Here is a 17,628-nt window from a genome sequence, read left to right as displayed (position 1 = left end):
AATTTAGTTGTTAAAAAAAAATAAAGAAAAAAATGTTTTATTCATTCATTCATTCATTCATTCATGCACTAAAACGTATTGAATAAATAACTGCTATATATCTATTTATCATATATATTATACTTATAATATATATTAATACCTGTCATGTGTATGTATGTGAGCATGCACAGGTGTTTGTGTGTGTGTGTGTGTGTGTGTGTGTGCACATGTGTGTGTAAGTTCTTGCCAGGAAATGGAAATACATTGCTGGGATAAAAACAAATATAATGTTTATTCACATTTAACTTACAGTCTAAGAAAAAGAAAAATATTATCTAAATAATCTCACAAATAACTGTAAAATTACAGTTACCTTAAGTGCTATGAAAGAAAAGTACGTGCTCTGAAAGCTTAAGCTAATATAAAAAAGTGATGTTTGAGTTGAGTGATGAAGTTTTTGAAGAAATGGCTAAATAAAGCAGGAATGAGAGAGCATACCAGGCAGAGGGAGGAATATGAACAAAGGTCACAGTTACTACTTATTGTCTCTTTTCCTCCTTGTCTACTGAGCTAAGCGATAGAACTATCATCATACAAGACTTCTGCTGAATCTCCTTTGCTCCTTTGTCATACATCCAACATCAGCACTAGTGTCTGGCACATAGTAGATGCTCAATAAATAGTCAGTGGTTTGACATACATGTGTTCAGTTGTTGCTATTGCAACATAGGTGTTCTTTCATTCTAAAAAATTGGACAATAAATATAATTGAATTTATACCTCCAAAAATAGAGCCTGGTAGAAACACTTAAAATACATACAACTTATAACACAGAGTTCTACACAAAATCATAACAATTTTTATAAAACTCCTATATGCCTAAAAGGATAATGTAAAATTCCTAATAAAAAAAATGATACAGAAAATGGATAAACTTTTTCCTTTTTTAAAAAAGGTGAAAGTAGATTGATGGAATGGGTATCCTTCTATTGTATTTTGCATTTGCCTATAGTAGTTTGCTTTTCATTCAGCTGTAATTGGTAAAGCTAAATATTAATATGCTGGGGAAAAAAAATCACATGTGAACCAACTTCCTCATTTTACTAACATAATTCCCCTATTTATCCATTGTGTAGAAGCTAATTCACATTACAGAAAAATGCATTGTAGCAGAACAGACTGTACTTAATTGTCTGGTGCCAACTAGGTATTGCTCACAACTCAGAGTGCAGCAAAGGAAACTCCCCAGGCGGGTTAAAGTCGTCATGGAAGGTTTCATAGAGTTAGGCCTGTAATGACAGTTTAGATTTGCATAAACAGAAAGGATTAAATACAGATGCTGCCAGGGTGAGGGTGCTCTAAGTTACATGACCTTAACAAAGTAGAAGCTTTATGTTTGAATTAACAAGGTGTGGTGAGCTTACAGAGGGCCGAGAAAGTCAGTCAGACAGTTGCCATTCATTGAATAAGAAAAGGGAAACAAAATGCAGTTATGGAATGAGAAAGTGCCATGAGAAAACACCCATTCAGAGACAGTAAAGAAGATGTATACTGTTCTATGCTATATGAAGAACAAGACTATCAATAAAACATGACAGTCCTTTTTTCAGACCTGCTTGAGTATATACTGAATCACCTTTGCATAGGTTGAATACAAATACAAACCCTTTAAAATGTATTTACCGCCAACATTGTCTAAATGAAATTGATGTGCAGTGGGCAAGTATCCCTTTCATAATCCAATTTTACACGAGTTGTACTTAAATTAATATGTATAGTAATTTATCCTACTAACTGTTGACATGATTTTTTTTTTCGGTTGCTCATGGGGAAAATGACATGTAATTGACAAGGTTGAAAAATGTACATTTTCACTCTTCAAATTTACTTATACATCCATCTAATATAGTGGTCGATCTTCCATCAAAATTAATACTCTTAGAAGACGGGGCCTCTGTCATTCATTTTCTTTAAATTATTCAATTGCCTGGCATTGTCTCTTGTAGATAGTGCATTCTTAATACATAAATTGATTACAAAATGAATAAGGAACAAATGGATGATGACCTATGCCTACAAATACCAATAACCGACTAATGCTAAACTATCTATGGCCAAAGGAAAAACATGTATACATGAACTTATCACGTAAACCAGAAAGGGCTTGTTAACATATTATACCTCATCCCCTGTGATGGTTAAATTGTAGGTCAGTTTGGCTCAGCTATGGTATTCAATTGTTTGGTCAAACACTAATCTAGATGTTGCTGTGAAAGTGTTTGTAGATGCCATTAATGATCTGGACTCACTGTCTTTAAGTAAAGCAGATTACCCGCAATGATGTGGGTGGGTCTCATCCCATCAGTTGAAGGCCTTCTGCAGCAAAAACAGAAGTTTCTTGGAGAAGAAGGAACTCTTTCTCAAACTGTAACACAGAAATCCTGTCTGAGTTTCCAGCCTACCAGCCTGTTCTACAGATTTCAGATTCGCCAGCTTCCACAATCATGTGAGACAATTCCTTAAGATAAATCTTCTGATAGATAGATGATATAGCTATATACACTACTGGTTCCATTTTGCAGGAAAGCACTGACTGAGCTACCCATCTCCCTGACAAACAAAACAAAACAGAACAAAACAAAACAAAAACAAACAAACAAAAAAAAAAACAAAGAACCTAAAAATACTCAGACCATTAAAAAATTTAGACAAGACAGGTCCCATTATAAGACAGGTTACTATACACATGTGTATGTTTGTATCTACACAGATTTAACAAATATCGATCCAAGTTTTGAATTAATGTCAAATAATATTTTAGTAAAAACTTTTTAATTCAGTAATATTTGTATAGTGTCTTAAACTGGTTTTGATGGAAGTATAAACTCATTACCTTCTTCCATTAAAGAAGAAAAGAAGAATGTAATCACAGCAGGCCCCCATCTGACCACAATCTACATCAGAGGCAGTCATCACTTTTGGTCCCTAAGGAGTTCTAGGTTTGAGTGCTGAGGATTCTTGGGGCTATACTTACATAACACAAATGATTTGCATGATTGCCAAAATTCATCCTTTTAACAGTTTCATTATAAAACACCTAAACCGTGAGCACCTATCGTACTCACTCTTGAATCAGTTTTAAGGCAACTTTTCTTTGAGATAGACTAAACATAGCTCTTACAGGAGTGTTTCATCTCTAGTATTATTATAAAAATGGCTCCAGTGGTTTTTAATCCCTAAAACCAATGATGATCATATTACTTGACAAAATTCTAAGTATTTAGCAAAGAAATAATTAATTTCCCAAACTATGAGTTTTTGGGGGGGATGGTTAAAGAAAACTTTTGTTTTACTCAGTGTTTACACTTTAAAAATCCTTTCTTTTATATCTAAGTTATGTTGAATCCATATTATTTCTCTGCATTATACAACTAGATCCCCAAGGGGAAAAAAATCTTTAAAAAATAAAACTTTTTTTATACTTCAAATTGAAACATTTCTGCCAACAACAGGTAAAAGGGAAAAAAAAACAAAAACAAAAACAATAACAGGAAAGATAAACAATGACCTACAGATAGATAGTATATATACTTTAAAAAAAGTGAAAGGTAGAACTACTAAGCGAAAACATCCTCCACAAAAGGCCACACAACCATTTCCTATGGTTCATGCACTTGAAAAATACAGAGAATTTCTCACCAAAAGATAAACTGTGGTATCTCGCTATTCTTGAAATATCCTGATAAGGGAAGAGATAAACAGGCACACAAATTACCAACTTCATGTAAAAGTTATCAGTAAGTCAGTATCACACCAGAGACAGGATGTATTACATGTAAGTAAAACTGTGCTTCTATGATGATGTAGTCAATTATTATCACAAAAGACATTAAGAGCAATGCTATGTGTGGGGGTCAAGTACTGGACAAAAAGCACACTTACTCTTTATGGTTGTCCAGGTCATTAATGTGGCTACAAGAAGACAGAGAATGCAAATCTACCAATTTCCATTCTCTCCAAGAACCATGGATAACATGGTTACTGCAAGTAGGAACTAAATTGTATGTTTCAGAAGCACAGGAACCATATGTTTCAGTAACTAACATATACACAGGGCCTAGTAACATTTGTTTAGTGAATGAAAAAATACTGCCAGCCTCACATGGCCTCAGATTTACAGACATTTTTAAATGTGGACCTGGGTTCTGAGAAATGAGAGGAAATGCCATTTCCCCAAAGCCTTAAAACTGAATGTGCAGTGGATGTTCTGGATTCTGGTTTGAGGAAGTGATAAATCAGACTCTCCTTTGACCCTCATTCTCCCTAATTAGTATGGGTATATATGCCATAGTTCCTAGAATTCCTCCAGTCCTTTAAGTTTTTTCATGACTTTTAACTACTTTGGATTACTCAGTTCCAAGTTAAAAACAAATGTTCAGTCCATGAGAAAGCTATGGAGGCTAATATTCAAAGTGAACTTAGATGTGATTCAGGACAGTCGTTAATACTGGGAGTAGCTCACATAAGATGGACAAAATTCAAGTCACTCTTAAGCAGTATTCACTCATTTATCAATTACTGAGGATCTTCACATTACTGATTTAAACCAACTGCTTGAAAAAGAGAATAAAATATAAAATCTGTCCCAGAGCTCACAATCTAGTGGGCATGAAGTACAAGCAAGCAGTGAATTATGATACCTTAAATGAAGACGTGATAGTGATGTACACAGGCTGTTCCTGAAACTCAGAAAAGGCTTCTTGCATGGCACTGGGGTAGCCTTCCGTGAATTTACATTTGAATTGAGCCCTGAAGGATCCATTGGAATAAACCAAATGATGGAATGTTAGTCACTCCATGTGAATGATATAGTGTCTGCCAACAGCAGGCCATGGGATTAGTAAACACAAAAGCAACAAAATCTGTTGCACAATTTTCAAAGACTGGTTCAGCAGGAGTCTAGTACCCTGGATAGCTCCATTGCATCAAAGTTGACAAGGAAACAGTTCTAGCAGATTGGAAGGGGGGCTGGAAGATATCCAGAACTTCAAATTTACCAATCTGTCCCATACTCAAATTAAAACTCTTTCGTTTTTAAAGTGCTTCATCCATTCCTTTCCTGCATTAGACTTCTGGGGTTGCTTTTTTCTATCATCATCCAATGAACCCAACATTCCTTAGAAATACCCTAGGGGGCAATTCCTTCCTTCTCCTTGCTAAACAGGACTGTAGGGTCTTTATCTTTTCCTGTTTTGACAGCCCTTAGACCTGGGACACTCACAATTCTCCCAAACATTCTTCATATTACACTTTCCCTCTCATAAACTTCGACCCTTCCACTGCAAGGCCCTTTGTCATTTCAGAAGCTCCCCAATACCACTATATTTACACCTCGAGAAATACTGTAGGAAATACGCTTTCAAGTTAATTTTAGCCATAATGTTGCTATATGTATATATTCTTGTTGTGTACAAAATTTGTACTGATTTTTGATGGCCCATTTTAGTAATCTATACTTTATGTTTTAATTATACTTTAGTTTTTAATCCTATAGGAGGTGCATTCTAGCTTTGAAGCAGCCAATTTATTAATAAATACGTTTAGTGTTCTTGAGTCTTTTTATACGAGAATATATTAAAAACTGAAAATAAAATCAAATAACTATCCTTGAGCTATCGCACCAATAGGTAAAATTCCTTTGAAAATGTAGGAATGTACAGATATATCATTTTGTTATCAATAACATATTTTGAAACTTTACCTGTAGTAAATTACTCTTAGTCTGCATTTCTAATATGAATTCAATTTGGTTTAAAGGCATTTTCTTTCTTTTCCTAACCATCTCATCTGATGCTTCTGGGATAATTATATGCTTTTCTGCCCTCAAGCTTTTCCTGAATGCCCTAAAGAATACTGAATGTTATTTATAAAGGAGTATTACTCAGTAACCATAGTTCAGAGTTCATTCAGACTTAATGCTCTGGTAATTTGTATATCTATAAATAAACAAAAGCCAAACAAACATAAAAGTAGTTTCTAAAGGAAGAATTGCCTAGCAGGGGTATCTAAACTGCGGCTGTGAGCCAACTGTGGCCCACAATCCATTGTTAATTGGCCCGCAGCAAAGTACAAAAATATATTTAGTTTACTTAAATAAACCAGGTGAGGCAATACGTACTTCTCCTCAAGTGAGTGGCCCGGCTGTTTGTGTATTTTACCGCACAGGGCCCTTGGTAAAAAATGTTGAAAAAAGTTTGGACACCCCTGGCCTAGAGTGTTAAAGCCTACATTTGCATTAATTTCTGCCATGCCTTTATTCGTGTATACTTGTTTAATTTTATTTGTAAACCTGATATAGGTTTTGATAAGTTGTCTCCTACCATTGTGAAAAATAAACAAAAAAAAAAAAAAAGCAAAGAAGCCACATACACACAACAATAACAACCCATTAACAGAATCACAGTATTTACCTATTTCTAGGAAAGAACTAATTGCAGTGAATAGGCACATAAGAAATGTGACATGCTAGCCTAAATTTGGTTGTTAATTAAGTTATATGACTGAGACACCCAGAAGAGTTGAACTGGGGTAGTACACCTGGCTTAACAAACACTTCTTGAACATAAGAATACCACTAGGTTTCATTAACGAAAGGGAAAAATTGGAGAAGGCATCATACCATCTGGAGTATGTTTCTTCAGCTGTTCTACATTCCAAACATATCATGTTCAAATAAGGTTACGAAGGAGAATGGAGAAGAACCAGATCATCTTGAATTAACAACTGACTAGAAAAGGAGAAACAGGCAAATTCTAAAGAATTCACATGCACATTCTGTATATATCTGTATACACATATCACACTTGTGTACCAAACAAGACATGAAAGAATGTATTTTGTTCATTGTGGGTTATACTGTTCAGGAACCATATAAGGTGCATTCTTTTTTAAACAGAATGATTTATACATAATAAGCATTTACAAAATGTTCATTGTCAGTGATGATGAATGAGGTAGCTCTATGGTGGGACACAGCCAGGTAAAGGAAGATAACATGTAGCAAAATGAAGCAGTCTGGTGATGGCCAGAACCCAGAACTAGACTAGCACCGTAGTCTGGGAAGTGCTATAGAGACCCAGCCATAAATGTTCTAAAAAGTCCAACCAGCCTGAGTATCTGGAGGCATGGCAATATGCTCTAAATAGTTGGCATCACAGAGGTTCAAGAGTAAGTACTGGAAATTTAGCATACCTCTAGCAGCTGGCAATGTTTAAAGATTCAGGAAAGTGGTATTTTAGGAGGAGTTTGCTGGCATATAAAAGGACTCAGGAAATGAGATGGTTTCAGAGGGAGGATCTCAGTCTTCAAAGGAACAAAGAAGGCTCTGTCAAAAAAGCCTTGCTCAAAGAACAGGAGAAATAATAATATTAGGTAATTTATCAAAATGCATGGAAAAATATTAGGTGAGAGATTAGTTTCAGTTATAAAAAAGAAGCATTATTATACATATGTTATAATATTAGAGCTGGACATCAAGGGTGGCGTAATGTTAAGTCCCAAAATGTTGGACTAGAAACAAATAAATCTTCCCACTATATAGGAGGATTGGTCCTGAATCAGGGGCATGATGAGGTTCCAGTTAATGATTAAATTATTCCAGTAACAGAAACAGATCTTGACAAAAGCTACAAAATAGACGATATTGGAAATACTCAGTTAAACAACCAATTATTTTGTTCTTGATATAATGCATCTACTATTATTCACGTTATTGACTGATTTAATTAGTATAAAATATATAACTCCATACAGTTAGTCTAGTAGAGGGCTTCAGAATAATCAAATTTAACTTTGATTATCCACTGACTTGTACAGAATCAGCCTTTAAATATTTCCTTTGCTACAAACACTCAAACACTGATTAAACCCACATTTAAATAAATGAATTGAAGAGTAAAAGCCAAAGTAAACTAAACTGATACCACCATGTGATATTTCCTTCTCATGGGAGACACACTGGATTAACAGACTGCACCTAAGTGCAACTTTGCTTAAGCACGGTACTCAAAGCTCTGAGTGAACCTTTCCAGAAGATAAGCTGTGTATCTCCAAATATGGAGAATATCTATAATAGTTTTTGAACATTCTCTACATAATGGTACTCGTTCTTAAAATTATACTCATTACAGCTTAAATTTCCACTAATGAGTTGGGAGATTCTGACCAGATTGGTAAGAGAATTGTGATTGAGTGGTACTGAGGGTACAAAATATCAGTATTGAAAAGAACAACCAGAAGATAGGAGCTTTAGCCTTATAAGTCCTTCATCACTTCTTCCAATTACCCAAGAAACAACAACAGTATCATGGAAGATGGTGGCATCTTCCATGACGATTATATGCCCTGTTGGGCAGATAATGCACAAATAGTGCTGGGCCCTGAGTTAAATGGGGAACAAAGCGAAGACACACTGCTTCACACTTTGTCTACACATTTCATAATTTCTGCATCATTGTAGTAAAAAAAAAAAAATCAAACTCTGGTTTAGACAGCTTGGCAAATCATAGAACAAAGCCTCAGTTTCCTCATGTCTAAAATATGCATGAAAACATCTTTATAATATTAGATGAGTCACATGGCATCACATATACAAACTTCTTCTCATTTAGGATGTGTTCAGCACGTTGTAGCCATGTCATCATTTACAAAGTAGAAGGGAAAGCAATACCTATTTCACATACTGTATGTTCTAGGACTCTATAGTAAAGTCTTTCTTAGAGTGCCTTCCTTTGGAAAAACATGAAACATTCATAGAATGAGAACACAGAGTTATTCAAACAATATTTATTGGACATCTCCTATGTATTGGGCACAATTAATCCCTGATGATACAATACCGAACCAATTACAAAAATAAACATAAGATTAAAATTGCAATAAGGACCACAAGGTAGAAGAACATGGAAGTAAAACAATATATAATAGGGTAACTGATGTAGCAAAGGAGGCCAAGAAAAGTTTCCTTAAGGAAGGAAGGGATGATTGAGTTTATATCTGTAACAGAGAGATAGTGGTAGCGGGAAGGAAAGAGAGAGTCAACAAGTGAGGCAGGGAGGGAGGGAGAGAGAGGAGGAAAAGGAGTGAGAGGGATACTAAAAGATATACAGGATGTGAACACATTATCTATAATCTTGAAAGATGCAGAGATGTGGTCTAAAATTTATTTCAGCAATAAGACTTCTAGAACGTTCCACCCATGTGATAGTACTATTATTGCACAGCTAAAATAACTGTAATCTTATACAGAGAAAGATGATTACTACATACCAAGACCAAAAATATCACATAAGAGTCAACAAAACTAAACAGAAAATGGTCAACCTTTGTACACTCGGCATACTTTTGGCTTTATAAATGACTATCGATAAGGTCCAGCCTGATTCATTACTGTCCTGTTAAATTCTACTTATGTATTGCTTCCCCAATCAATAGCAAATATGTGCACAGGATTAGAAAGTCACTTAAATTTTTAAAAATAAAGTCAACATGAAAATCTTCTCATGGAGAGTGTAACACAGTATCTTCCAGGTCTAAATAGTTCAATCTTAGTTATCTGTACCATTTGAGGAAAGTCCTTAAATACAGAATGGGCAGAAGACACAGCCTTCGGGTTTTAGTGTTCAATACTCTAGGTCAGTGGTTCTCAAACTTTATAGTGCAGGAGAATCACACAGACGACCCCATCCCAGAGTTTCTGATTCAGTCAGTCTGTGGTGGGATTGGCATTTTAACAAGTTCCCTGGTGCAGCTTTTCAGGGAACCACATTTTGAGGACTACTACTCTAGGTTAAGAATTTGCCCTTAGAAAATAAGATGTTTCCTTATAAATGAGCTTTAGATTTTATTTAGTTTCAGAACATAGTCATGGTATTCAAGTATTTTAATCAGTTAATAGAATTTAAAAATTGCTAACATGGTATAAATAATGCAAAACCGAAAGCTGTATTTTAAGTCAATCAAAGTACAGAGCCACAACTTGGCACAACAACAAACTTCATCTGTCAAATATCTAAGCAAATAGCTTAAAATTTTTGTTTTAATATCATAAACAGACCCCAGCAGACATTTCGAATCATGACTTTTTTTGCCATTTTATTTAGCCCACACGAAAATGCTTAAAATGCAATATGGTCATATTAAAAGAAGAACTGATAACAATATCTTGGTACTATATCCACTGTAGTTTAGACGGATCATTTTTACATTTTTGTTATATTTAGTTTAAGCTACATGTTGAAGTATGTTTCTTTTCTTATAGTGTTTTTCATCAATCTCCCTATCTTTTCCCACTGCTTATCCCACCCCAGACTTCATATTTTATTGTTAACTGACACTCATGCATAGTGAAGATAATATTGCTTATAGAAGCGTATGTTCTCAACATAAAGCAAACAGATTTTGTCACTATCCAGTAGGGAAATCATGAAAAAGCTGTCAGTCATACAGTAAGAGAGATTATATTATCAAAGCGATACACCTGTGAAATATAGTCCAAAACCAAATTCAAAAGAGACCAATTAACAGATAGACCAGTTCGTACTCTGCCTACCTTGGAAATCATCCCATTCCTGCACAACTATGAAATTGGTGATTTAATAGGTTTTTCATTTTGGGAACAACTCTTATCTATTCACTGTCAACAAAAAATATATATGAAAATCTTTTAAATCAACTAACCTGAAAGTAATCCTACTCTGTTATTTACTGAAAGTCATGTCTAATATTTGTACTATTTCTTTACTGTCACCATAACATACTTCTGGGGTGGCATATTGAATAGACAGGCTCAAAGTCAATTCAGACTATTTCCCTTATATTCTTAAATGGAGAAATGCAAACAAGTTTGTATGTTTACAAAAACAAACATATATGCAAAAAAATAAGTTCAGAATGCTTAGAGATAGGACATGTTCCTATTATTAATACAACCTATTTACCAGAAGATAGGTAAAATATCTTTGAAACTGTTGCTACAATCTAAAATTGTTCCCCACAAGCTCTATAGCTTCATTATAGCTCTATAGCAATGGAAAATAATGTCAGGATAATGAACTACTATGTGGATGAACTCTAATAACTTAAAAATATGATAGAAAATACATTATTTAATGGATTACACATTTTATATGATGAATAAAATATTAAGAATTCAATAAATACTTACTATCAAGACAGTTGTGCTCTTATATATCTCATACTTTTTCTCCTTCAGAGCATATCTAAGGAGGGTCGGTTAAGGATGTCCCCCAAATACCTCGTATAAAGAGGTTGTATGTGCCACCTTGTTATTAATACCAAATTCAACACTGTAGTGTGATGTGGTATACTTAAATGCTTAGAGTAAGTGTTGTTTACAAATCTACACATATATTGAGCATTTTGATCATTAAAAGGTAATATAAACTCAAAGATTAGTTTTCTAAGGTATTAAAATATGTAGTCAGAATTAATTCCAAGAATAGAGTGTACAGAATACTGTACATCAAAAACAGACTCACCTGCACTTGGCCCAACAAATTCAACCACTTTGCAATATCGAAATCTATTTCCAAACAAACCTTATCTCCCCTTATATATTTTGTTCTTTTCTATAATTCCGAGATGAATCTTATACTTCATACCTTACAACTTCTACCTCGTAGTCTCATCTATAAGCCACTAATCTTGTGGATCCTTTAAGATCCAGACCAAGAAACTCTTACTTACCCCTAAAGCCTTTGCAAACAAAACCCGGTATGAAAGGTTATTGTCAATGCTTGAAATCCTACAGTCCTTATTAGATATGCAATCTCTTTTTGTCATGGGTTGTTAACTGTTCAAGCATGAGCATTAGATTCCTCCTGACTGGAAAGTAAGCTCCTGAAGGGCAGGGAACAAGGGAGTCTTAGGTTCTCCACGTCTAGGTCGTGTACCTTGCCTGTGACAGGCCAATCATTATGAGTGCTATGTTGAATAATCAAATGCAATAAAGAGTTGAGTAACTATAAAATATGATACATTTGTTATTTTCCACTTCATGAGTTTGTTGTAAATTTACATTCTATAGTGTAAATAATACATCACTAAAATAATAAACAGTTGCTGATTCTCTGGCAGTGTCAAAGAATAAAATATTTATAAATGTGATTTTTTTAGTGATTGTAATACAGTTCATCAAATACATTTTAAAATATCAATGATTCAGAAAAGTTAATGTAACAACACTCAGTGGGGCTCTCAGTATAAGTTATAAGAGGGAATTTAAAAAACTGCACATGCTCCAATGTTAAAAATGTATTTTACACCAGTATGAACATAACACAGTCAAAATAATTCATCCCTAACTCTGCTTTGTCTTCTAAATGAATAGGACTGGTAAGGAAAGCTACTTCCAGACTGCAGGGGGGTGGAGCAGAGGGGAAACAACATCTTTTGATCAAACTAAGGAGCTCCTTAATTAATATCAAAGGAAGACAAATCACTCTGACAATAGGTTGACTAGTTTACTTCTCTTTCTTCTCTGTGAAATTATTTAGGGGTGGTTGTAACATGGAATTTCAATGTTTTAAAAACACTGTGCTTGGCAGGCCGTAGAGACATCCCAACTTAAAATAATGACACTGTCCTACTAACTCAGTCACAACCCAGTCATGGGTTCTATAAAAGCACAGGTTGCTAACTTTTAAGAACAAATTTGCTAAAGCACAGTTGGTAGACACTGTCCAAGTCATCTCTAAGCTTCAAGTGTCCTTGGAATTTGTGCCTGTTAAAAATCAAATAGAAAGCGAAACCAAAACAAACTGTTGTAGCCTAGATTAATAGCATTTTACATCTTTTAATAGCTAGTTTTTAATCAGTAGTAATCAATATAAACTCAGCTATGTGTCTGTTCCTCTTTTCTTCCCAAGGCTTTTAATAAAACCAGCTTTATAGTAAAATATGTGTACATCACTTTTAATAGCCTTTCTTAAGTGTAAGGATGGAGATGGTTACTGGTACATTTCAGTGAGAAGGTAGTCAACTATAAAGATAATAGAAAGTAAAGCTATTGAAACCAAGTAGGTACTTTCTGTCTTGTGAAGCCTATTGATGGCCTGAAGAGGTAAGAGTGGAGAACAAGTACGTAAAAATAGTAAAGGGCAAGAGATCTTCTAAGAAGCATGTTTTTTCCATCTGTAAAAGACAAGTGATTTTCTGACTTCCTTTCATATTCCAGGTCCTGCGACAGAGAGCAGGGGGAAAGCAAGAATTGCTTCTAGAAATTCTTATTCTGAAAAATAAGAGCGGAGAGATGGAAGAGAGGAAGAGAGAGAAAGGAGAAGAGATGGAGAGAGAAAGAAGCTCAAGATACACTGAAGGAAACCCCGAGAAATTTCACAACTCTTGGCCATAAATAGCCTTTCTTCTCACTCCGGATACCTCCTCTTTTACATCAGCAAAGCTCAGCCTCCACGCGCAGAGGCACCATTCACAAATCCCTCCGTCACCCTTTCGCACACCCCTACCCCTAGATGGCACCGTGTGTAAGTCCCTGGGAAACAAGCCAAAAGATAGGAGGGCCCAAGGGGCCACGTGCGCTTTGGGTTCAGGACTGATTTTCTTTTCAGGTGAACCAATGCATAGTCAGGAGTTCGAACATACAGGAACACACAGACGAACGAACAACACACACACACACACACACACACACACGCCCTCGCTGGAACCACTGACGCGCCACCACAAAGCAATTTGTCCACACTAAGTCGCTGCCGTTCCTGCCGTCCCTGGGGAGGGTCTTGCCTCCAATCCAGGAAGCTAGCGCCAGAGGACAAGCAGGCAGAGGCAAGAGGCGTCCCGGCTCAGGCACTGCGGCTCCCCTGGGAGCCCTGGGCTCCCAGCCCCCTCCTTCTTCCCTCTCCTCGGCGCCACCCCCACCAGGGCGCCCGCAGCCCCTGGCGCCAGCACCGGCCGGCCGCCCCTACCTGCGGGACACCAGCGGCTAGGGAGGGGAGCGGCCCGGAGCCTGCGCCAACTCTTGCCTCCGTGCCCGGCCGTGCTCCGCATCACCCTGGAGCGGCGGCCGCGGCCCCGGGAAGCAGCGCGTTCAGGAGCGCAGAGGAAAAGGCCATGCAGAGCGCCAGGAGTCGCCGGCCGACAGAGAGCGAGCCTGGCTGCCTCCCTCCCACCCCACCCGCAAGGCCAGGTCTCCACGCCACGCACGCTGGGCCCACAGCTGGCTCCCCAGGCCTGGGCGGGGACTGCTCCAGGGCTTCCTGGGCACCGCGCAGTCACCTGCCCGGCGATCAACCCTGTGTCCGCCAGGGACCGGCCCCAGTGCAGCGACACGACTGGCGACCCTCCGGTCGCAGGGGCACCGGGAGCTTTACTACCTTGAAGGCTCCTGGCTGCTTGTTACGGCTCCTCCTGGGCACTCAGAGATTTATGTCTTCGGGGCACGGGGGTGTCTTCCCTCGACCCCCTCCTATGCCCTCCCTCCCCTTTTCGGGTGTCGGGCTCCTTCGCTCCACTCCCAGTTGCAGAGTCGAGCTGCGTTATTTAATAATCCTCTTGCTCCTCCTGCTTGCGCCAGCAGAGCTACTCTGCCTGAGCCACCGCTTTCCAGTCAGTCATGTTAGAGAGAGAGAGAGAGAGAGAGAGAGAGAGAGAGAGAGAGAGAGAGAGAGAGAGAGAGAGAGAGAGAGAGACACGGATTGGCAGTCGGTCGGCGACTATTTGTGGTGAGAGAGAGAAAAGCAGAGCAAGAGGAGGGCAGGGGAGGGACGTGGGGAGGTGCTTCCAAGTGTGCGAGTGCTCGGAGTGTGACTGTGCGGGGAGCCCAGGAGCCACCTCCCCGCCAGGCTGTGCTCCCCACCGTGAGGAGGGCGGTGGTGAGCACGGTCTTTATAGGGATGCGAGGGGGGGGGGGGGAAGGGGGCGGGGTAGGTTTAGTAGGGCGGCACCGGGCCAACTGCGTCCGCGGGTTATAACGCAGGCATACTCACACATTAACGTGAGTACACCCACAGCTGAGTTTTCCTTTCAGGGGAAGCCGTATCCGACCATGCTGACTTTGCTTTCCCCTTCGCCCATCCTTGTGTTTAAGTGGAGTCCAAGTGCAGAGGCAGGTCAAAACCGGAGATGGGGAGTCTAAGGTGCAGAGAAGGGACCGCGGGGATGCAGAACAGGCACTCTGTCCTTTTCTCTCCAAACCACCGGTGTTATCTTCTTTCTCTTCCTCCTCTCTGGGGGAAAAGTGCAAGGTTCTTTCTCCCTATTCCCCTCTCACCTAATCTATTCACACCCTGACAGGTCTCTTCCCTCCAGGGCAGCAAGGAAAGAAACCTGCCTTGTTTCCTCTGATCAGGTCACACCTTCCAGGAACTATTAACAGCAACCAATTTTTCTGTAGGAAAACGGGAGCATTGGGACTGTGACCTGGACTGGAACTTGGGTTCCTACTCGTAAGGACGCGGGAATTACAAACAGAACTAACTACCATTTTAGTATCATTTGACTGATGGCCCCCTAGAGAAAATTTGCCAGTTTAGAGATGGAGAAGACTTCTGAGCCATGGTGCTGCTGAACCTAATTTATTTTCCCTAAATCTTCTCTCCCGCTGCACTGCCTCATTTCCTTTTAGGTTTACACTAGGTTCTGAACTCTTTTCTATTCATCCCTTTCTTTATCTCCACTCCTTTATATTTGTGTTTAGCAGGCAGTGCAGCAGATGGGGTGAATTTAACTGTGTGTGTGTGTGTGTGTGTGTGTGTGTGTGTTTGTATGGGTAGGAAACATTTTTTAACCCATTCCGTTGGCATCTAGTACCATTTCTAGATAGATAACACATCTCCAGGGATAAGTTTGTATACCTGACATCACGCGATGCTCAGGTATTGGGATCTTTGTGATCTGGTGCTTTATTATTGTATAAATACAATAATACAATTGTATTTTTGAAACAGCTTCCAGGAATCAAGTAACCTATACTTCTTTTAAGGTTATTTGTGTGTGTGTGTGTGTGTGTGTGTGTGTGTGTGTGTGTGTTTTCTAAATAATCAAACTGCCCGTAATTTGACTTCTAAAATGTGAATAAATTGGGTGCAAAAGCAAGGTGCACTTTTTGAATGAGTATTAATGGTTCATGTGTATTTTGGCATGGAGACAACCCTGCTTTTAAGGGGGTGGGGGAAACATTTTTTTTCCATACATTTTACAAAAGGAAGTTAAAAACATTTAGGAGGCTAGCAAAGTGGTGGCAAGGTTGGCTACTCAGTTATTATATCTTCTCTCCTTATTAGTAGCTCATGACCATTTCTATGTCTTCAGGGTTTTCACATTGATTTTCCTTTTCCCTAATTATTTTATGACTCATACAGAGTTTAGAGTCCGTTTAAGTCCATTAAAAGTGTCTGAAGCATATAATCAAGAAAGGACAGCAAAGTTGGGACCAATGCACAATATATGAATAACATATAAATACAGGACATTATAGCTTCTTTGATGAAGCACAGGAAAAATGGATGTACTGACAAAGCATGTTGGGATTTAATGTGTACGTGCCCACTTTTAGAAAGCTGTTATCACATCTTAAATTTCGCAAGTCAGAAAAAGTCAGGTTTGGGGAGGGTAGGTAGTTAACCTGCGGTTCTCTACAGATTAAGTGATCAAGCTGGAACTCAACCTAAGTCTCTTTACGCTGCTGTCCCTAACACCTCTCATTCAGAACCCCTGCCTTAGTTGAAAATCTCAATAGTTTCTTTAGAGTTTTTGATAATCATGAAACAAGCTGATCTAAAAATCAAAACTGGCATTTTCTTTGGCATTTTCCATATATCTCTTTCCTTTCTCCAATGCAAGAGAAGTTTATAACATGTTCATTTCTAAGGGTTAGGCAAGAATTTAAGAAGTCCTAACTACTTTGGCTTATAGATGAACAAATTATAAAACTTTTCCCTGAAGACCTTACTACAAGACTGGATTTCCTAGACGCCTACTACCACAGCAAAAGTAACTTCTGTAAAAGAGGTATTCCTGATCTGAACATTTGCACTTAGCAAATAAATATGTGGTTTATTGAAGAGTTTTTCATAAATATATTTTTAAAGTGCTGCCCCCCTTTAAGGATGAGGCTCAATCTATTGGGCAAATTTTTGGTGCTTTTATTCTTCCAGTTCTCTATTAATTGTCATCAATAATTATGATCTAATAATGACTCTATATTTTGCATACTTCAAAATTATACATTAGACCAGATATTTCAAGAGCATTTTTGGTAAGCACAATTGATTGTAATTTTCACACTCTCAATTGTATTCATAATTGTGGAGAACCATGACAATCTGTCACTTGCCTTTACTCATTAAGGTATTAAATAAAGCCAACATTTCTCGCTTAATTTTCAAACAGTTTTTCTTGCCAAATAAAGTCTAGAATTCATATACATTAGACTAAAACAGACATATGAAAACATATCACCTAAAACACACTTCTAAAAATTTGATCCATTTTAACTAAAAAATCTGTAAAAATCTGTACTGTAAACCTCATAAACAAATTGTAATGAATATTTTAGAAGTAAATTAATTATTCTCTTTTAAGATTGTTTAATGTTTTAAGTAGAATTT

At 37.7% G+C, this 17,628-nt stretch overlaps 1 protein-coding gene across 5 annotated transcripts in view; it reads right to left on the bottom strand.

The window, feature by feature from the left end:
- Nucleotides 1–14,655, bottom strand: part of CCSER1 (coiled-coil serine rich protein 1) — a 1,122,213-nt gene extending 1,107,558 nt beyond the window's left edge. For 2 of the 5 annotated variants that reach the window (XM_081047472.1, XM_081047474.1), the window contains exon 1: nt 14,395–14,644. The gene's annotated coding sequence lies outside the window, so the exon portion shown is untranslated. Of the gene's footprint in view, nt 1–14,394 lie in introns of all 5 variants that reach the window. The other 3 variants (XM_081047475.1, XM_081047476.1, XM_081047473.1) reach the window with 3 other exon arrangements.
- Between the last annotated feature and the right edge of the window lie 2,973 nt (nt 14,656–17,628).

This window comes from Rhinolophus hipposideros, assembly GCF_964194185.1.
Source record: "Rhinolophus hipposideros genome assembly, chromosome: 1".
NCBI classification, from domain to species: Eukaryota; Metazoa; Chordata; class Mammalia; order Chiroptera; family Rhinolophidae; genus Rhinolophus; species Rhinolophus hipposideros.
This window is presented reverse-complemented; position numbering and strand designations above follow the sequence as displayed.